Here is a 7382-nt window from a genome sequence, read left to right as displayed (position 1 = left end):
CTCTTCAAAATTACGATGAAGAAAATTTTGAATATTCACATTTTGTAACTGCATCTGGAAGCTTGAGATAAAAAATACTTTCTGGTCAATCAACTTTAATATTACATACTACAACTTTGTTTTCATGAAAGTGAATTGTTTAACCATATCCATGTGGCAGGTATCATATGATTCTTATAAACTTTATTATAACCACCTTTAAATATATTTATTTTCTCTTTATTAATAATGAAGTTGATATATTTATTTATACATAAACAACCACATAAGAATTGAAATAAAACAATATTTCGAAGGAAAGACAGAGGATGGAAAACAAAACTAAAAGAAACAAAACCACATTGTTTTAGATCTGTAAACTGTATCTAAGTATAACTACACATTTATTGTGTAATTATTTAAACAATAAAAAATTAAAGCAAGTAGAAAGAAAATTACATGCGTCAAACAAACTTTATTTATATCATAACCACAAATATTTTAAAAATTAATAGCGTTGTCTCCTAGGCACACTCTCAGATGATTCACTTTTGCAGAATCGTCTTTAATACCTACAGAAAATAAAAACATGTCTGATCTATTTAATGGGGTGGATTTTAATTTTACGAACCAGTGTTAGTAAAACTACTTTATTAATCGTAAGTTTTCTGAATCGCATATTTACGATACATAATACTAGATATTTTACAACAGATTCTTTGAAGTATCGATGTGAGTTGGTGAGATGAATCATTATATACACTATTAAAAACACCCGCAGGTGCAACTGCTATTTCCTTCGAAAACTTAACATTCAATAATGTTTATCAACTATAAGAAATATGATTTTATTTAAATTTAATTTTAAAATGAGCTATCATTACTGTATTACATCACAGAGTAAATTTTGTTGAGGCATTTCTTTGCAAGCGCAGTTATCAATGAAAGTGTTTTCTTTTCTGTTCTAAAATTTTTACTGAAGAAAAACAAATAAGGTTTAGTTTTTATATTTGAAACATACTCCTTTTTGTGATTTTTATTACTTAAGTTTGAAACTTACCAATTTTTAATAATTAAATCTGAAACTTTCCAGTTTTTTTCTATTTTTTACAGGTTTAATGAAATTTAACATAATTTTATGCAAATCTCAATTGTTTTTTTTAATGCTGAGTTATAAAAATACAAGTTAGTACTCATCAAAATAGCTCTGGAAGTGAATGTTACAACCTAGATAGAAGGTATCTGTTGAAATTTTTAAAACCGACACTCAACTCTTCAGATTGATAGAAAAATGCAACGGTCCAAATGCGACAATTTCAGATTTTTTCTTAACTTTAATAAAATAGCAATGCATATGACAAAACATTGCTCTGATAATATTTCGATATAGTTTTCAGATTCTTTGTGTTTCTCCTGACCTAATGAAGTTAGCAATTGAGAACATTTACTCCCATAGAACGATTACTTAACATTTTATACATTAATAAACTTTGAAAATGAACTTACTGCACATCAATTTCCACATCATGTCTATAGAGTTGCCGTTCGTCACCGTCAGGCTTACGACCACAACAAGAGCTGTAAACAGAACTTTCATGTTGAATGTTGAGAACTTTGTTCTTTTGATGAATATTTCAAGTTGGAAAACCCACTTTTATATAATTCTTCCAAAAGCTTTGAGCCAATAATTTCAACTATATTGTGATTAACCCTAAAATTATCTGAACTTTGTTGGTGTATTTACCTATCATTGCGTAGCACTTTCCGGATTGGAGAAATTAGATTTGGATTTAACTAATCACGATGTGACTGTATCAAAGAGAGGCGCTTCCTCCCAACAATACGATCACGTGACTCAAACCCGTTTGCTACACTTTTATTCCTTGTTGAAGCTTCACTTTGTTTTATTACGTTATACGTGTTACAGGTTAGAAGAGTTGTTTGAAGTTAGATCTACTGGAAGAAGATAATACAGGCAATGGTATAGTGTTTTGTAAATGCGTTCCCATTCATATATATATATTTTTGTCATAGGTAGAATGTTGTTCCCTGATTATTTTCAGCAAACCCACCTTTACAAACCACTGACTTCATAAAGTTTTGGTCACCCTTAGAACAAAAATAAATAATCATAAACTCTTTCATCCAAACTTTCCTAAGCTCTCTCATCCAAGTAATCAAAGTATAATGACAGGAAAGATTGAAAATATAATGTGTGCTTCTGCTTATTATAGTTACCAAACAACTCATGGATAGAGTTATAGTTTTCAATCTTCACACTCGTTTTAGAGCTAATTTAGAAACTTGAAGAAACAAAATGAACGTTATTGTTCAGATTTTTCAGTACGGACAATTAACTTTTAAAGTAAATCTTCTGACTTTTTCTACTTTTAATTTTTTTCAACCTGTTTTCTATGTTTATTTCCCACTCAGAGGTTGAACTAGAAACATACTGAAAAAAAAAAGATTATTTTCCATTACTGAAGAGCCAATAAACTCATGATGTTTAATTCCCGTCTTTAGGTGGGTCAGGGTTTATCAGCTTATTTATAGCATAATGATTAAAGTGGGCATTGTCTAAAGTACGAGGTAAAAGTGAAAGAAAATGTTTACGACATGGCTCTGTAAAGAGCCTGATCCAGTCCAATAATCTTGTTTGGTATTTGATTGTCAGTTATACTTCAGTATTAGTCGGCATTTAATGATAATAGGTGTTTAGGAACATCCCATTTCTTATTTTACCATACTTAACTGGTAACCAATAATTGTTAAGTTTTTAGTAATACAAATATGGCCCGTTTGGTTCGACTACTATTATTCATCGTATGTCCTCCCACAAATGGTTCCTGTCCACTGACAAAGATGGACATACGCACATATTTACGTATTTGTTAAAGGCCGAAGACCATCAATGCTGCATGGCAGATGTATGTACTCTTCTGAGTGCCTCTTTGATTTCAACCTGAAGGTTTTGTAAGGTATTATTTCTTATGGGCACATGAAATACAAAAAGAGTGTTTGAGATGTAAGAAGTTTCTTTTACTGTGACACAGGTAAATTAAAATGGACAACACATATATTGTGGAATATCTCTCGACTTATTTTATCTGTTTTACTTATCTAGTTCCATTTATTTTTTAATATTTTTCTTTGATTCCATAGTTTAAAATACTGAGAATTTTTAGAACTGTTAGTTCAAGTAAGAGATTTATTTAAGCAACTAACGTCAGAGCACTTTATTGAATTGATAGTCACTGTACATCAATGTATTCAAGAAAACTCCATTTATATTGGTCTTTTTGTCACAAATGGTGTCTTAACAGGAGACAACAGCCGTGCCAAATCATGAAAATGCTGATAAAATTTAAATTACATCATTTTCAGCTGTTTATGTTTATATTACTAAGAGTTTATAACTTTATGTGAACTACAATACCAAAGATTATCTTACTAGTTAGGTTATAGATGTGTGGGATGTTGCACTAAAATTGAAAGTAGTTAAGTAATATCTAAGCTTCTCTTTTAAACGTTAAAATCGATATGTAGCTCAATAAATTTCTACAGATTAAATGTCATCTACAAGTTACATGTAATTTGTACTTATATAACTTATAGAATATATATGAATATCATAGTTTGAAAGACAGCCCAAAACAAACAAGTCACAATCGAGGTCTTCCAAGAAGTTAATTCATAAATTTGTTAGAATTTGTCTGTTAATGTTTTCAAAAATGATACTTTAACTGTATTAAACATATCAGTTAAAGTTAGATAGGTAGAGTTTGGAACGTAGGTTATGGCCGCGCGCGGCACCTCAATGATTGCGAGTTTAGCCCTATTCCAAAACATGTGATACGTACGAAATACCTCTACTAAAAACTACACTTTGAGTCGAATGATTTGATGAAAAATATGACAATATGATCAACTAATCTAGTTAGAGACATCAGATTTAGTAACGCTTTCAATACCTTCATTCACGTGAACAAATTAGGACGCCCTATGAAAGCCTGTGTGTTTTTGTAACATTTTTGGATAAAAAGATATTCAATCTCAATTTTAATAACATTAAGAGATTATAGGAATATAACTAAACAATTAAAACTGATGAAGAGACTTTTCAAGATCTTCTGTAAATGTAATTCTACAAAAATGCATATTCTAACTGAGGAAAAAGTTTGGACACCTTACTCCCTAATAGCTAGTTTTACCTTTTTTTGGCTGAAATAACTGCAGTGAGACACTTCTTGTAGCCATCTACCAGTCTCTGACACCGGTTTGAAGAAAGTTTGCCCCACTCCTCAATGCAGAATTCTTTCAGCTGTGAAATGTTTAAGGGGTTTTTTGCATGTACAGCCCGTTTCAAGTCACCCCACAGCATATCAATGGGATTGAGATCTGGGCTTTGACTCAGCCATTCCCGGACTCGCCATTTCTTAGTTTTCAGCTTGTTCTTGATAGATTTACTGGTATGTTTTGGGTCATTGTTGTTTTGCAGGGTCCAGTTCGGCTTCAGCTTTAATTTTCTTACAGATGGTTTCACATGTTCCTCAAGCACCCTCTGTAATTTGTGTACTTTCCTTGAATTTATGTTTTCTTCGTGTTAGAACAAAGCCACAGTAAGCTATTTGCTGTGAACACTTCGTGAAATCAAACATCAGATTTTAGCATTGTAAGACTGTAGACTTACTGCTATTTCACGAAGGGGACTGTATTAATACATTTATAATTATGAATAGGCGAAGTTTTTGGATCCATTAATTAGAAATGATAATACTCTCATAGAGTTTTCAATCTTATCAGATAAATAATTAAATTTAATTACTCAGGATATTGCGTTAGTTTTGAAAATAGCCCCTTGCAATTACACGCTGTTAGATGAGACCATAAATTATAATAACAATTTGTTTTTTTTTAAATTTCGTAGAAAACAAGACAAAGGCTGACTGTGCTATCCGTCCATAATTTAGAAGTGTGAGACTAGAGAAAGGTAGCTAATCATCATCAACCACCACTAACCCTTGAGCTACTCTCTTACCAACGACTATTGGGATTGACCATAATGTTATAACGTCCCCACTGCTGAAAGGGCTAGTATGTTTTGTGTTTCCAAACTGCAACCCTCAGATTACAAGTCGGGTGCCTGAGCCACCTGGCCATACCGGGTTTACAGTAACGAACCGAGATTTTCTGAACGTATTTCAGAAACTCACGAATTATGCTACCACGCTATCTTTTATTGTTGTTATTATTCGGCAATTATACCTATGACCAACTTATGATTTGCTATTGGAACTAGGTTAACATCGTCATTGTAATATGTTCCCGTTTCGCTATGACAAATGTAAATTATATATATAATACATAACATACAATTATATATTACATATAAAATTATATTACGCAACTTTCTGTTACATTTTAATTAGGTTTCATCGAACGCGTTTTCATTGATCGCCTTCGTAAAACTTCTATTATTTTTATCAGTTTCAAGTCCTACAAGGCATGACATTAAATAATATTAATATAATTTAACTCAATATTAAATATATCGCATTAATTTTATACTTTTTACACTTTATGTTCAGCATACCAAAAACACAACTCGATGACTGCAGACCTATACCGCTAGAAACTGGGTTTCGAGATCCATGGTGGAAAGATAACAGATAACCTTTTCTATAGCTTTGTGCTTAACGAAAAAGCAAAAACACTTCGTGCATGTAACATTCCTCAAGTCATCTTTATAGATTCTTAAATATATTATAACAGTTTGTATAACTTTTTTATAACTGTAGAAGCAAGTGAAAATCTTGTAATCATAGAAATTTACAAAAATATAATTAAACTCTTTGTGGTTTGTATATGGAAACTTACACTTTGACTGTATAATTCCTTAGCTAAATACATTAAATGATAATGAGGTTCTACTGAAATCATATAGTTAAATTCTGGTATACAAGGTATTATCAATTTACTTAGTTAGTAACGAAGAAACATTCTTTTAAAATGGTTATTTGATATTTTAATGTTTATCCTCATTATAACGACATCATAATATATATTAAAACATAGATTAAAAATCTTGAAAAGAAATTTTATTAAAATAGTCAAACACACTATTTCTTCACTGAAATTAAAGTAAGTTTAGAGTTTTTACTTTATTTTACGTAACATTCAAATTAGTTGATTGTTTCAACAATTACTTTGAAAAAGGATTATTGAAACCATCATTACCAATCCGTGACTAAGAGTTCGTCACTCGACAACAGCCACAAATATGAAGGATGAAACTATTATATTAATAACATAGCTACAACGAAACTCAAATCGTCTGATGTAGTCACGTTGTCTCATCAAGAAATAGTTTTCTTCTAATTTGTGTTAAAATCAACAGACAGTTTGTACACTTATTGCTTTAATGATGATATCTGAGACGAAATACATCTGTAATTATTGCTTTACACATTAATTAAATCTGGATCTTTCCTTTGTGTTTTGGGCCTTCTTATTCAACAAAGTGACTCAAATATTATTTTGTGAAACTTCCTCATAGTGTGACTAACCAACACTTGTGAAAAATAAAACTACAGACATGAAAAGTAAACACACATCATACAGAAGTAACAGGACATCCAGAGGTTCTCTGAAACAACTTACTGATCTGAGGTTAATTTTGATGATACTAAGTGTAGCAAGTGAAAGGCTCATGAAAACACAAAATTCAGCCATTGCAGAGTACGCCACGACAACTGGACACTGAATAAACTAGTAAAACACTAGAATCATTGACACAGACAAATTCTGGAAGACAATAAAAACCAAAGAATCATTTAATATTTACACTATTAATCCTTCACTAAAAATATATTCTGCATAAGAGGTAAGTAACCTGTTGCTGTCATTGGTTGAATCTTACGGAAGTTTCTCCTCCAATTATTTCTTATTAAAATCAGTTTAAATTATGAAAGTCGTTTTATTAACAACAAGGAATAAAGCAATTACCAATTGAATTTGATGACAATCTAAAACATATAAGGTTCCAATATATACATTGATGTAAAAAACAAGAACACCATAAATAAATGTAATAGTATAACAATGGTATAAAGAAAACACAACTTACGTACTTTTGCACACAAATGACAGTAACTTTTACAGGATTGTGATTAGGTCCACAGATGTCTCTTGCTCTTGAGAGGAGTCCATCAAACCAAACACATTGATCTCCAAATGGGAATCTACTTGTATATCTTCAGGTAGAAGCTGTACTAAGTAAGTATGCCTCAATTCTGTGGTAAATGTGTTCTTTTTATCAAACTGATGATGTCACCTCGAGATCGTTGTTCTCTTAAAGAACTAGTCTACTGGAACTAACACACAGACATCATTATTTGGTCAAC

The sequence above is a fragment of the Tachypleus tridentatus genome, chromosome 9 (assembly GCF_004210375.1).
Source record: "Tachypleus tridentatus isolate NWPU-2018 chromosome 9, ASM421037v1, whole genome shotgun sequence".
Classification (NCBI taxonomy): Eukaryota; Metazoa; Arthropoda; class Merostomata; order Xiphosura; family Limulidae; genus Tachypleus; species Tachypleus tridentatus.
Note: the sequence above shows the minus strand (reverse complement) of the source record.